Source organism: Alligator sinensis, unplaced genomic scaffold (assembly GCF_000455745.1).
Source record: "Alligator sinensis unplaced genomic scaffold, ASM45574v1 scaffold571_1, whole genome shotgun sequence".
Taxonomy (NCBI): Eukaryota; Metazoa; Chordata; order Crocodylia; family Alligatoridae; genus Alligator; species Alligator sinensis.
Genome location: NW_005842300.1, coordinates 1591621 through 1607620, shown reverse-complemented (window position 1 = coordinate 1607620; position 16000 = coordinate 1591621).

Below are 16000 nucleotides of genomic sequence, written 5' to 3'. Positions count from 1 at the left end.
TGCGCCCCGCGCCGGGGCTCGCCGGGCTTTAGCCGGCTCCCCTCCGGCCTGACGTCACGGGCTGGGGGTGGGAAAGGGGGGGTGCATTGCATTGCATTGCATTGCATTGCAATCTCCCGGTGCAATTGCAACCCCCCCCTCCCGGTGCAGCGCAACTCACCTGCGGAGCCGCCGGGCTCGGGGGAGAGCGGGCGGCGCTGCCCGAAGAGCCCCGGGAGGAGAACTTGCAGGAGCTGGAGAGGGAGGCGGTGGGCAGAGCCCAGCCCAGGAGGAGCCTGTCCCTGTGCAGGGGAGGGAGGAGCTGTGCGGCCCGGGGGGAAAGGTGCTGGAGCTGGGGGGGAAAAGCCCGACCCGGCTGGTTTTTATAGCGGGGGAGCTCCATGGAGGGGGAGAGGGGAGGTTAGAAAGCAAGGTGCTGGAGCTGGCAGGCGGGTACGGCTCGGGAGAGGCTTGAATGCATCCTCTTTCTCTCTCTTTTTATTTATTTTTTTCTCAATTTTATTCTATTTCCATGCAGGCACCAGCAGAAGTGTCCTGGCAGCGCTGCAGAGGGAGCCCCGATGGGTTGGGAGTTTGCCTTATTTATTTATTTTTCCTCCTCCCCCTCCTCCTCCATGTACTTCTGCTGCAGGGGCTGGGGGAGGCAGGAGGAGGAGGGTCTAGGTGCCGGATGCCCGAGTGCCTTGCTCCCACAGCCAAGGCGATGGGGGGAATAGGGTGCGCTCAAAGCTGCAGCATCCCTCCAACGGAGGGGGGGTTGGAGTGGCAAGACCCCCGCGTCTTGGGTCTGCAGCACCTGCACATGGAAAGGTTTTTGCTGAAGGTTGATAGGCTTTTTTTTTTTTTTTTTTTTGCCTTTTCTCTTTTTGTGTGTGGAGGTTTTACCTAGTTTTTGACTCTTTAAATATTGCCCTTTGGGGCTGAATTTGGCCGGATGCAGAGAAACTCCATGCGGACTGGGGTAGGGTCCGCGTGTTTTTGGTGCCGCCTTCAGTGCCTAGACTGCTCCCAACTTTAATGAGAGTTTTAGGGACCTGGATCGAAGGCTTGACAGGATCCCATCGATCCAGTGTTTTCCTTGTGGGAATGTTCTGGAACATGAGCTCCCGTGTGTGCACACGCATACACACACACACACACACACACACACACACACACAAATCCCCACTTCCCCCCCACGCACGTGACACCAGAGCATCCTTAACACGCTTTTGACAATGATCAGGGTCCCTCCAGGAGATGAGAAAAGCTGAAGCGAAGTAAGTCCGCTGCATTTCTCTCTGATGGTTGTGTGGGTGCATGCGGGTGCTTGTGCATGAGGTGTGTTGACATGCAGTGCATTGGTGTCATGTCCTGGAGTTGGTTTGTGGGGCAGTACAGCTTGCCTATGTGTTAAGTAGTACCCGATTGTATCCATGGCTAGCGATGCCTGCAAAAGAGCTGTAAATGCATGGCATGCAGCTGCAGTACTGGCTAGTTGCATGTGGGATAGACAGCAAGGGTGTCAGGGGATTGCAGGACTAATAAGACAGTCGCAGAAAAGATACAGATCCCATCACTCCACACATACATATAACAACCTCCAGAGATGGAGAAACAGCAGTAGGGATTTTTTTTTAAAAAACAGGTACAAGTTTTATTTAGGAGCAAAGTTAATTTTTTTTTTTTTTTTGCTCAGAAACATTTTAAAATGCCTTCAGCTACCATAATGCATGGTAAAATCATTCCATGTGGGGCTTGCTTTCCTCACTTTTTACTTCATTTTCATCAAATACAATGATCAAGTATTTGGATCAAGTCAGGGCTTAGTCTGATGGCCTTCAAAAAAAAACCTGAAAGCCATAAATTGTTTGACTACAGGAGTCAACAGGTAGACAGTTTGGAGTGGTTTATGGTTCTCTCCAGTCAGGTTTACAGACATTTTTTACTTTTCCCACCTCGTCCTACTTGGAGAAAAGTTCTGAGTCTCAGCCCTGATTGATATGCTCCGAGATGATAGTGATTCTCCAGCCTGACCTCCTGTATAACAGGACCAGATTGTATATGATCAATTCTTCTTCGAGCCAAATCATAGCCTTTAGAAAAGAAACCACCCAATCTTGGTTTCAAAATTGCCAGCAATTCCCCCCACAATGCCAAGTTCAATGGCTATTTACTATGATTGTGAAAAAAAAGCATGCCTTATTTCATGCGTGAATTCGGCTGACTTCAACTTCCAGCCATTGGGTGTTGTTATACCTTTGCCTGCTAGACAGAAGAGCCCTCTCAGATTAAATTTCTGTTTCTTATGTGGGTACTTACAGATTGCAGAAGTGCAGGCACAAACTGAAGGACTTACTTGATCGCATCCTGGTCAACTTCAAATGGTTTGACTCCAAGCTAACTATATGCAGCTTAAAAGCACTACAGCCGATGCAGATGCCTGCATGGTCCTAAAGCGAGCAATATATCCACCTGCTGTAGAAAAAAAACCCAACTGAAAAAAGCAGCAGGATGTGAAATGCAGCATAGCTCATTACTATTAATGTCCTGTGCTCACCGTCATGTCTGACCCTTTGTGGGTGCTTCCGAACTCTTGTGCAAGCAGATGCTGAGAGGCTCAGAGCATTCAACTTTTTATGAGGATGGAAAAGGAGGATGAGGGCTAAGCATTTCCATGCATATAAGCAAAGCAGGCAAGAGCCCCAGGTGACACAACCCTGACTGTCCACTGTGAAACAAAGAATAATAATAAAAATAATAAAAAGCCTCTTCTTTCTATCCACAGCCCAGGGGAGAGAGATGCAGGGTGAGACAGAGAAATCTTTGGAAAGAGAGTCGTGTGCAGGGGGTGGGAGGATGGTGGCGTGGAGCAGGAAAGGGAACACAGAGCACTGTCTCAGTGAACAAAGAGTTAAGGCTGGAGTGGTGAAAAGAGAATGGCTTCAAAGCCTTGCATCCCAGCACTCCTCCTCCTTTTCTGGTACCCTCTGGATCTGCATACCCCGAGGAGCCTGCTCACCTCACTGACACAATCCCATCCACTCATTCTAAACAAGGGGAAATTTTCCACGCTGCTTGTGTCCCCATGTTCCACGCTGCTTGCATCCCCGTAGTTTGCTACTGCTCAGAGTGCCGAGATAAGCTTATAGGCAGACAAAGTTCTTTGGGTCAGTCCAGTATCTTTTATTAGACCAACTAAAACTTCACTACTACTCAGCACAGGCTCTCGGACAGGCATGTTACAGTGTGTGTGCACGTGCATATTTTCTGGGGTGCACGGGTGCTGATGAGGTTGTCACCCTGTGAGCGTAGATGCTGCAGGCTCTGTTGTACTGTAAGTGAGAGATTTTTCTGCCTTGCTAAAAGTAATTATTAAGGGAAAAAACCGTTTCTGCATTTAGCTGTAAACAAAAGCAACATAATTGTACCGTGTGATACAGAGCTTTATCTTAGCCAGCAGTGAGGGGAAAGTGTGTTATACAGAAGAGGGTGAAAGAGGAGGATCCTGCTGTCACCGGCTTCCTTTGGGGAATGGGATGGGAAGGGGTGAGTGTGCAACCATCAGTGTGAAGGGCAAGGAGGGGAGAGAGCTGGCAGGCTCTGCCCAGCACCTGCTACACTCTCGGATTGCTGTCCCTCGCGCCAACAGCAGCACCCAGGCTAGGCAGTGCCTGCTCCTGAGAGGGGCAGAGAAGGGTGTGATATTGTCTCCACCTCGGAGCAACCAGAGCAGCTGCCAGACACCCCGACCGCGGTGCTGGGGGACTCGACACACAGCTCGACAGGGCTCCAGGTTTCCACTTGCCCAAAGTCTGCTGTGTCCAAAGAGAGAAGCTGTTAGCTGCCATGTATTGTTTAAACCCTTAAAGTGTATTTATTTGACTCAGTTCTCCCAACACCTTAAGATCCCTGTTCTGTCTTAGTATTGTATTTATTGAAATGGCATGATTATTTGCTACACAACCAACGGAACATAGTGAGGATGCTTACAATAAGCCTATCATTAAGTCCTACCCTCAACCCCACTATACACTGAATTTTACCAGGAACTTTCATTGTTAAATTCCCAACTGGATTTCCTCCTGTGGCAAGCTCTCTCCTACCGAACCGCTGCACATTCCACAGGAGTAGTGCAACGCACATCACAATCACGCCTGTTTTCTACCCGTAGTGTGGAGAGTGTCTCTTGTGACTTCTAGTGCCCGAAATCAGTTTGAAACTTGACTTGCACGCTCTCTCTTAAATAGCAGTTGAGGGGGAAGTCAGCTCTCCAGCCTGCTCTTGCACTGGAGAATATCGACCAAATCTATAATACCTGTGAATAACAATTTTTCCTTAGCTTGGGTCCAGTCCTTCAGTGCTCACAAAGGGAAAAACTCTGCTTCCTACACTCCTCAGCATGCGACCTACATAAGCAAAGCACTTAATCACAGGCTCCTGCCCCTATTCAGCAAAGCACCCAATGTAAAGGCCACTGAGTCAGTGGAGAGACTTCCATTGACTTCAGTAGGTTGAGCTGAATGAGCTAAATACCTACGTGAGTGCTTTGGGACTGGGAGTTTTGTCCTGCGGGGGCAAAATTAGTCTTTCTAATTACAGATTTCCTATGCTGATATTATTGAACAGCGGTAGCAACACGTTTGCTTTCACTTTACACTGTCGATTGATTTAATATTCATTCATTTTGAGAGCGGAAAAAAAAAAAATGAAAGCAAGTCTCCAGTCATGCAGACATGTGAGTATCATTAGTCATTCCAAAAGTCACATTGAATGTAATGGGTCTTCTCGCCTGACTAAAAGGTACGTGATTTGGTAATTGGATCTGTATTTGCATGGTGCAGTCAGGTATAAAAATACTCTTAATATTCATTGTCTCTAGTCCTGCCAGTTCTTATGAGAGGCGTCCTTCTTTTTTTTATTAAGTGGTAAAAGAGCATTAGTTAAATGCTTCCATATTATTATCTTTTATGGCAGTAGTGTTAAAAGGCCACCGTCAGGATCCAAGTTTCATTGTCCTCGTGACATACATAATATACTCTGAGAAGCAACAAAAGCAGAGGGCCAAGCCAAGAATAGCGCACCACCGAAGTCCCCAATTAAGTTCTCAAAACAGGGCTTATGTGGGGCTTGGGTGGAGCGTAAGCCTTTTCCTGGCTTTCTGCCCAGGATTAAATTTCACTTGGAATTAATTAGTCATAGTCAATAATGTATTCTGTTACTTAAGCCTCTCCCCCCACCCCTGTTTTCTTGAATTTATTTAATTAAAGTTACTCACCAAATAATTTCTATGAATAATCATGGATTGCAAATTATTCTCAAGTAGTTTGCTGTGAGCATTTCTATCCACGTTCAAAAGGTGAGCCACTGAGTTTGCCATCACGCACAAAGGTCATGTATTGGTGTTTTGGCTCCAGGTTTCCTAGAAACACTACTCTGGTTTAGGTTTCGAGAGGAAGCTCTTGCCCGGGCCAACTTGCGGTTTGCTGTCTGTGGATAGTTTTGAATATTTATTTAAATGTCTGTATGTTTGTGAACACTCCTTCCAGCACATTTCTCCTAAAATACTTGTAGAAAGCCAATATAAAAGGGGAGCAAACAGTCAAAGCAAATGCATTCTTGTTTGAGGACTTATCTCGAGGTGGGTATCCCATGTATTATTACTGTATTTCGGTGTTTGCCTAATTTGCAGAAAAAACAAATCCAGGTACAGTGGCGCAGGGTATTAGCAGTGAGCTCTGCAAGGTCTGAATATTGTCTCAAATCAGATGCTCGTCATTACCTCCAGGACCGTTTCCAAGGTCCAGTTTCTGTGCACACATGCATGAAAATGAGTATGAGGACACCCCGATGTAATGGTACACCAGGGAACAAGACCGTATTATTTGTGCCGTATGTGAAGTTGCCTAATGATGCCCGGGACAAAACCCACAAAACCTAGCGCTGAACCAGAGGCCATCTTGACTCAGTAATAATGAGGAAGTTGAGCAGAGAGGGCAGGCAGTCTTTTTCCAACAAGAGAGAATAGTCAAAAGAAAAATACTGTAAATTTAGGAAGAGCTGATTTCTGTTCTGTTCACCGGATGGAAAAGGCATGTCCCCGAGAACAAATACTGATCTTTTCTTCCATTGGAGAAAACGCATTTCTTGCTTTCTTTCAGTTTAAACTGCACCATCCTCTAGCACAAATCTTGCTGCCTTTGAACAATAACTACCTGGCTAAAAATACCCTATAATATATATAGGTCATACTGTTACAAACAGTGCTGAAGCTGAAATCGGAGACTATATAAGGCAGGATGGCAAAAAAGAAAATGGATGAGACAATTAAAGCGTGTCAGCATGGCACTTGCATTGATAACTGATGAAGGGCTAGGTTGAATCAGCCTTCCAAACTGTGGAAAAGTTTCCAATTGAATGTTTGTGCGGACAGAGCTAGGAGAAGCCCCTTGTGCTATTAACACCCAGACACTGGCTACACTGCAGTGGGGATTTCATCCGTGGTTTCTTCCCTGGGAACGTAGGTCTACAAAAGGACTTGGGTGGCCTTGAATTGGAGTCAGGCAAGATTTAGGTCAAACAAGCAGTAAAACGCCCCCCACTATTTTTGAAGTGCGGGGACGCTGATATACAAGATGTGGAGGCTGGCTGAAGCACGGTGATTACCATGTTCCAGCAGACTCGATGAATATGATATTGTTTTCAGTATTCAGATTTAATTGAGTGTGCTGTGACGCGCTCTAATTACAGTGCATCAGAGCAGATACCTGGCTTGTGTATAGGCACCCATTGGTCCAAAACATCAATTCTCATAACTCCCCCGTCAACTGTGACCTAACCCCAGAGGTCCTTAAAGTTTGGTGATGCCTCATGTTAAAATTCCCCAGGTGCTTAATGTTCTGCTCAGAAGCCCCCTGCTCGGTATTATGGATGCCATGGGGAAGCACTTCACTTTCCCCAGCATCATAAAGGAAACTTCACTGCTTAAATGTATGGCATCAGGGTGCTCAGTGTTGCAGTGGCTAAACCTCTTTGGGGATTGAGGTATGCCTCTACAACATACATAGTTCATAATATACAGGGGCTATCACTCACTATCTATGAAATATATTGAGCATAAATAACTCCCCACATCCCAACATCTCTTTTTACTTTTGAACATTTTTTTTTTTACCTTCAGAGAGCTCAAATCCTTTTCACAGCTGGAGGCTTTGATGTCGTAAACCCAAGATTACAATTTCACTTCATGATTGAATGGCAAGGGAAACTTAAATGAGAGGGGGAAAATGCAGCACCATCATCTTTGATGACCAGCAGCGAGTGAAAGCTGAACCCAGGAAGCCGAAGGCCAAAATATTTGCGCCCAAATCTTTCTTTGCTTCCCTAGCTACAGTGTTGAGTGACAGCTGGTCTTTTTAGCTAGACATCTCATCATGGTTGCTGTTGAATGCAGACGCCATTTGGATTCCTATTTAGGACTGGTGATAACAATTCTAGTAGATTTGTAGCAGGGCCTGTTGGCTGGCTAGGAGAAGCAGCTATCCGGGTAATAGTCCTTCTGCATCCTCCTTCAGAATTGCTTATTTGCTTGTTTGCTTTCCTGTACTAACTCTGAACCTTTTCAAAATATATATACATCATTTGCATCATTCACATGCCAAAAGCCGCCTCCCCTGCTGAGTTTGTTGCCCTTCAACTCTTTAATAGCGCGTTACAATAGCCTGCTACTCAACAGAATCTGGCCCAGAGTCTACATCAAGAACTGCCTTGCAATTTTTTCCCCCACCAGAACACTTTTGCTGTTAATTTTGCCCATTTTGAGGGTAATGCTCATTATTGGCAGTTTGATCATCATTTATTTACTTTTGCTTTCCGTATTGTGGTAGCACCTGGGAGTCCCCTGGCTGAGGACCCTGCTGTTTTATTGTTCGCTCCTGTTTTGTTTATCCATCTGCTTGTAATTTGCTTGTGATTGGGATGTTTGTAACGAGAGCATATTTTCCTCATTGGTGTTTAGTACCCTAAGTGCATTTGCAAGGAAGTGCTTCATATAAATAAGATCGTTAGTGTGCCGGGCATTGCACAAACACAGACCACTGTTTGCCACAAGTAACTTGCAATGAGATCTAGGGTTTGATGAGGTGGGACGAGGTTTGGTCTGGAGGTCAAGGTGGGAAAGAACTGTATTTATTTAATATTTGCCACTAGATTGACAATGTCCATGTCAGGTTCTTGCCTGACAAAGATCGAGGCAGCTGAGCTGCCGTATCAAGCCCCCTAAAATGAGATTTACCCTGGAAATGCTGACAAAACCTTTATCTTTACAGATGGCACCATGCATTGCCTTAAATACTTGTTATGAATGTTAATATGTTATCTGAAGGGTATTTTTTTTTCTCCTCCACGTGTAGGCAGCCTGTGACAGAGCCTCAGTAATACAAGCTAACAAATGCATGAAGGCACAGTCTGCTTATGTGAGTATTATAATGATTGGCATTTCTGCAAACAGCACATGATAAGTGGTGCAAATACATTTTCAAAGCTTAATCAATACTAGGCTCTTTGATATTGCTGGGCACTTTGGGAATAGATGATTCCTCAGCATGCCAACTAAATAGTTTTCCCTTGGTCACATGGCTGTGTTTCAATTGATTTGCATTGGGGAAACACGAAGCAAGATGCAGCATACTTGTGTTTTTAGGGTGGCATTCCCCCATCCTGTGGATAGTCTTTGCTAAGGGGAGGATGAATGAATTTCACTACCTCAGCGGTGGCCAGCACATAACCTATGTGCTGTTTAATTCCCACCTACCGTAAGCCCTGAGCTGTTCGTGCATTCAGGAAAATAGGATGTCTTTGGATGTCGTCATCTGAACATAAATGGTTGTCTTGGACTTTCTCTGTGTACCGGGTGACAGCAGGCAGGGAGTCCCTTAACTTACCTTACCTGGTGGCCCGAGTGCTACCAAGTGAGGTGTGCCTAATAGCAGGTCCCTTGGCTCTGCCTTAAGATGCTCCCCATCTACTTCAGGTCCACTATGGGTCTCCTCTCACCTGAGCAGTCAGCCCGCGCAGTGCAGTGCAGAGCGGTCCTTGCATGGCCTCCTCCTCTCCTGGTGAGCTTCACTCTTACTGGGAATATTCCAAGTGCCCTTGCCATGTGTTTGCTTTTCAAACAACACCAGTTGAAAGAGCTGAACTTTGGCAGAGTTTAAAATGAACTGATCACTAACAATTAAGAGGCTACAAATTCTCAGCAGAATCCTAATGGTGTTGAGAAATGGCCTGTTAGTTTGTCCTCCATAGTGAAGAAATCTGCAGCCGTACTGGCCCCATGGAATAGATCTCTGGGAGCTGGCTGGGTGTAGATGGCAGGTAATGATTTATTTAATCATGCTCTGTAAAGGCACATAGTATGGAGATAACCTTTGGCGGGGGATTCTCTCAGATACAAAATATAGAAACTAGTAGGCGTCCAGAAGACAAGAGAGCAGAAGTGTTTTAGGTGACTTGACCTGCATTTAATGAACTGCCATCAGCATTCATGCAAAACTCCCACTGATGTCAATGGGAGGTCTGTGCACGGCCCCACTGCAGCATATAGCCTGATAGGCATTGGCTCTAATTCTGCTCTCATGGCAGAAATAGCTCCTCTGAAGGCATCGAAATACTGTCAATATGAAATTGCTGAGAAGTCTGGGGTTCTTGTTGCTAATGGATGTAATGGACTTGTTAATGCAATGGATATACATGCAAGGAAAAGGAAATGAAACTAAGGAAATCTAGTATCAGGAGTTGCCTTTATTTCTGTCAAGACTGTATTGTTTCAGTTGTCAGCTGCTTTACTTCCAGACATTGCTTCAGGTCCCTGGATGACAAGACAAAAGATTCAAAAGAATCAGCTAAGGATAGCACAGAGAAACTTCCACTTATTTTTAAAAAATCTCTCTCTCTCTCTCTCTCTCTCATATATATATATATGGATATTCATAGCCTAATAAGTTAATTATTAGTCTTCTGGGGCTAATGTGTGCTCCCTCTACTCATGCTGAATAGTGCTCAACACACTGATCAGTACAGGTGAACACGGCAGGGTTCCTGTAGGAGACAACACCACTCACTGGGTGCATCTACGCATACACATTTACTGCTCAGTAACCAAAAATCACTGCGCAGTACAGGTGTGTGTCTACACATGTGCACCTGTACTGTGCAGTAACTATGGCGATTTACACCCACTTAGTTACTGTGCAGTAAGGCATGTATAGACTCCGACTTGGGAGTAACTTTACTCCCTAGTCACAGCACGCACAGTGTTACTGTGCTGTAATGCCTACATGTGTAGATGCCAGTCTAACAACTGCTTACTGAGAAGTAACTTACTGTGCAGTAAATGCATGTGTAGACATGCCCACTGTGAGCCAAGGGATTTCACAGGCTGACCTACAGGTCTGCATCCTCAGTCAAAACTCCATTAAGCCAGAATTGCGGTGTGCAACAAAATACATTCTCTCCTGCATTTAAATGCATTGGAAAAGCTGGAGACTCACAGTTTTTTAAGGTTAATTAGGTCTTGCCAAGAAGAATTAACTGGAGTTGTTTTCTTCCTCTCTCTCTTTTTATAAGAGCCTTTATAATTACCTTTATCTCTATTGGTTTGCTCATCTACCTTTTTTTCCCCCTGCAGGGCAACATAAAATACAGCATAAAATACTTTTCAGATTTGTTAAAAAACATTTTGATCAATCACATTAACAAATGATGTACAGATTCTGATTAAGTTACAATGCCCACGCTGCATGATAATTTATGTGCCAGATCTTTATATATATTGCTATGAGCCTGACTGTTAATCTTTATTTAATGGTGTACTAACGGTATTCACTACTACGGTGCTAAATGAGAATTTGATTTTCAGTTGCTTACATCTTGTTTGGAAAATAAAGGAAACAGTAGCTTAAGGCACCCCCATTCAGCAAGTATTCAGGAGGGGGCTACCATTTTAGCCAGCCTAGTCTTTCAGGCTCCCTTTGCTCACCTGCTGTGGACCGTACTCTTGATTCAGGCATATAAATAATCTGCTTCCTTTCCCACTGAGCTTGGATGTTTGCCTTTGGCGACATGAAAGCATGACTCCTTGTCTCCATATATGGAAAGCAGTCAAGTGACCTGACTGTGCGCCAGCAGGAAAATCACTTCTGTACACCAGAGAGGGCTCTCAAAACCCGACTAACCCTGCCAGCACAGGCAATCCACCTACAGGGAAACACGCAGGGATGGTGATAATAGATTTAGATGAGGACTGACTGCCCTTTCTGGTGTCTGCACTATGATTTCCCCAAATTTCTTCCATTTCCATATGGATGAGGATGAGGTTATTTATTTGCTTTGCTTACTGTGCTTAGGTTGAGCATGCACAGAAAGGCATGCACTATTTTGTCAGCAGGAAACACCATTATTTTCCCTTTACTCCACCTTGGCAATGAACTGATTTTATATGTATAAATTGGAGCAAGAGAGCAAAAGCTACATCTGTGCATCTCCCTTCCCCACTCCAAACAATTCCCCCTCTTTGCATTTAGTCCCCTGCTTCCCTATGTGCTTGTCTTATGACAATGTGTGTTCCAGTTATGCACTGTTTCTACAAAGCTACAGCAATAACCCAGAGGAGAGGTGGATGGGGAAATGCCCAGGCTGTAACAAAGACCGAGTAACTTCAGGAATCATACTGTTTCCCCTTAAAATAGTGTTTCTTTCAGTTTCAAATGAAAGAAATAGTGTCTCATTCAGTCTCAAATGAAAGCAACTTCCAGTATACTCTTGTTATATTACACACTTCAGCTCTCAAAGGGTGTATGTACATAAGCTATGTTAATGCGCATTAGACTAATTTAAAGATGGTGAATTTAGGCTAAACACTCCTAAATTTGATACCTGAAATTTAGGCGCGATTAGTTAAAGTGCATTAATGCACATCTAGATGTGACCCACCCTAGATTTAGCGCCAGGTCTGCCCAGCCACTAGAGGCACATGGCAAGGCTGCAGAGACTTAGCATTAGTGCCAAGTGTATGCACATGTAGACATCTGCCAACAATCGCTTAATGCACATTAGTTTAATGTGCATTAAATTTAGTCATGCTTAAATGCATGTGTATATAGGCCCCAAGTGTAGTTTTATTTGAATGTCTTTAGCAGCTGAATCTCTTCCACATTTCTGAGCATCCTTTCCTCCACATCGGTTCTCTTCCTTGCTGAGTTGCACTGAATGCAAACTGGCAGGGGGGAGAGAGCATGGAGAAGAGAGGAAGACAGATCACAATACTGCCCAGCCATGAATTCAGCTTGAAACCGGTATAGACAAGGGCTATGAGAGGAAGGAAAGGAGAATTTCTTATAAAAGATGGCTACAAGAATGTGGCAAAACTAGGCTAACGGGGGAGTGTAATTGATCTCTGAAATACATAAGGGGGATCTCTGAAATACATATGCACCAGGAAGGCACTACCACTTCCTTAATCCAGGTCTTACAGGCTGAGTGCAGGAAAACTCACACATCCTCACCTTTCCCTTTAAATCTCCTCTCCTGGAAAAGAAACAGGCACCGTAGTCAGAAGGAGCCTCTGACTCTGGATATGAGAGACATGGGATGAGGTTGGGGGCTATAATATTAGCTAGATATTTCATCATTATGAGTGAGAAAGCAGTAATAATAGGTGAGAGCTGGAGGAGATGCTATGCTCAGTTCCAGGTATGTATACCATCACATCCATGCACATTGGGTTAAGTATATTATCTGCACGTTTCCTCCCAAAATGATTAGCAGTGAAATAGTTAGAATTGCTGATGTTACACTGTCAGAGTCAAGACCTCAGCTGGGATGTAAGCAGGGAGCCATTTGCAGAGTTTTACGAGCTGTTATTCCAAGCAGGTACCTGGAAAGATGGGTCAGCTTCAGGTGGTGACCTGGACTATCTTCTGGGATAGGGAACTTTTCTCCCCGTCCTCAATTTTGTGGGTGCAGATATAGCGCGTCTCAGACCACCCAGAAACAAGGCTTGCTTTGCCTCCTGAAAGTGTTTCACACTCGTCTGTCACGTAGGACAGGCAATGGTGTTAGTGTACAATTGGTATACTTGTTTTGTTGTGCTTCATGCATTTCCCAGCTGATGCTATTTTACTGTTCTCCCCAGCAGTTGCTTCAGCACAGGTTGATTTGGGGTATCCAGAACGGCCCATGTGCTCTGAGAGTTTATTAATTTCAGTAAATCCACACAACATGCCCAGTCTTTGCTGTTCTCGTTGCTGACACTGCTCAGGCATTCTGCTGTAGCAGACAAGTGTCAGTTGTCTTGTGCTCTCTAGAAGGCCAGTTTGCATGTAACCCAGTTAGAAAGGGACTTGTAAACCTAGAAGGAAGAATTTTAATGGCAGATGGGTATCTGCTTCCTTCAGGTGCCTTTATCGATCTCAGCCTTAGTACTTAATTTTGCAATGGGTAACATATGATTTATTATTTACGTTGTCATTATGTCTAGTTCTGGTTCAGAGCCCCTGGTGTGATGTGTCTGAACAAAAAGTCGGTCCATGCCCCAAAGAGCTCACATTCTAGGTAAGATACATGTAGTGATTTCATGATTATCAGGGCAGCCACCAATGGTTTGGCTCAAAAAGAGGAGAAAATCTACTCTGAAATGTATGATGGACTTTTGATTGATACTGGAAGATAAAATGCAGAAATTGCTCATCTGGGATCATTATAAATAAATAGCCTTCTATGTGGGTAAGCAACACAATAGAAAACTCCCTCTCTCAGTACTGTGTTGGTGGAAACCCAGCCTTTCTTGGCTTCCAGGCCCCTGGAACAAATTACCTTATGAACAGGCAGAATGCCATCCCAACAGATGAGCCCAGGTAGGCAGCCGAAATACCACGTAGGATCATGAGATGTGTTTGTTAAAGTCAAGTCTTCTGGAAAGCCAAGTGGCAAAGGCAGTCTGTCTTAAGCTTCTGTGCCTGCCATATGTTAATTGGATAGACTAATGCCTCTTTGGTGCTCAGCTGAATGAATGTCCACAATTTAGCTCTGCAAAGGCAGACCGTCTCAGCACTTCCTATGTAGCAGGGGAATAAGGGAATTTCCTATGTAGCTAATGTTTAGTGAATTATGGAATAACCCAAAGCAAAGGAATAATGCATGTGTGTGTGTGTGTTTGTGTGTGATCACGTGTGTGTGTGTATGTGGTAATGTGTGTGTGTGCATTATGATTTGAAGCAGTGAAGGAGTGAGAGGATGGGCCATTAGATGCACAGAATTGTATCTATTTCTCCTATATCTTAAAGGAAAATAATCACACACAAAGACATATGGCTGGTTTGATAGTATAAATGGTAGGGGGCAGTAGGAGCAAAAGGAAAGCATTCCTCAGCTTTCCCCAAATGAACCCATCCTGTGTGTAGCTCTGCCCCTCTCTATCAACATTTCTCCCTCCACAGCCTCTAGCCATTTCCAAAAGAGTTTCTCAGCCCCAGAATATGCTCTTAAAAGGCTTGATTTTGAGAGCTCTGTACTGAGCAGGGATGCCTATGGAATACACGATTTGGCATAAAAATATTAATATACCAGGGTAAATCCTACCTGTTCAACTACTCTCTGTGGCATGGAGGTGTCTGGGTGCAGGCCTGCAAGTGCAAGTACTTTTCTGCTACTAGAGCTGGAGTGAAGAAACATGGCCTTGTGGCAGCCTCCCTCCCCATTACATTTCAGTCCTTCTCCGTTTCTTGGGGGGTTGTAATGCAAGCCAGAATATTGGACATGTTGTGCAATCAAATTTGGAGACACCAATGTTTCATTAGATTCTGTGCGCTGTCATCCTGTGTGCAAATGTCACAATCGTCTCTGTTATGTTATACATAAGGAGCTTTAAACCCTAGTCGGCATCATGGGGATTGAAGACAGCAGGGGACACTGGAAGGATTCTGGAAACTCTGGGTATTCCTGCTTTGAAAGGTAAGTGCAGACCTAGAAGACTTTCTAGGGGGCCTTTCTTCTGCCAGTGCCAATAGTTTACGCTCAAGAACTGCAAGTCCTATGACTGTTTCTGGGAATAAAAAGGGTTTTGGTAAATATACAGCCTCTCCCTTATTATTTGCTCTATGCGGGGAACAACAAGAGCCCCATTGTCCTCTGTTCCATATCAGCAGGACCTAGCACAAATGAGGCCTCCTACATTGGATACAGCGATGACAGACCTTGCAATTTTCATGCTGTCTGAAATCAGTAATAAACTTTGACGCATAACTTTTTATCCAGGAGCAAATAGCTCATCAATGACTCGAAGAAATACGGCTCCAGCGGCTAAGGTCTGACTTACCGATATGACAAACAGATCTGCAGTTGGGGTTGGTTTGTTTTTTACAGGTGTGGTGGCTGCTGAGAAGTCAATGAAAGCACAAGTGGACCCGTCTGCACGGCACGTATGGGCAAAGGGATCAGCCTACGTAGTTGTGTGATGCATACTAACTACTTGTTTTATAGTGCTCAGGCATGGAAACTGCTGTAACCTGCTCCACTTACACTGACATTCCTCGCTCAGTTGTTGGGACCCAAGTGTCATTACTGAGCGGCTCCACCCTGCACGTTCTCTGCCAGTGCTTTTGGCTGCGAAATGGTACCCTGTGGCTCTGCACACGTGCAGGTACGTCCTAGTAACTGCACACCCCAAAGAAAAAAGATGGGGGTTTCCACAATACTGTATCTTCTCTTTTTCTCATGTGTGTGTGCATGTGTGCATGCATGCACGCACGCACACACACACACACACACCATTCTTTACCTGCTTTCTCTTTTTTCCCTCCAGTATAAATTGAAGTTAACTCCTTTCAATCTCAGCAAGCTAAATCAAGATAAAAAGGTTAGTCTGCTTATCTACATTAAACTATTCGAGGACAAGATCAGATAATATGGACTAGTTAACCCTGCCCTCCTAATCTGGACAATCTACACTTTCTATTTAAGACTA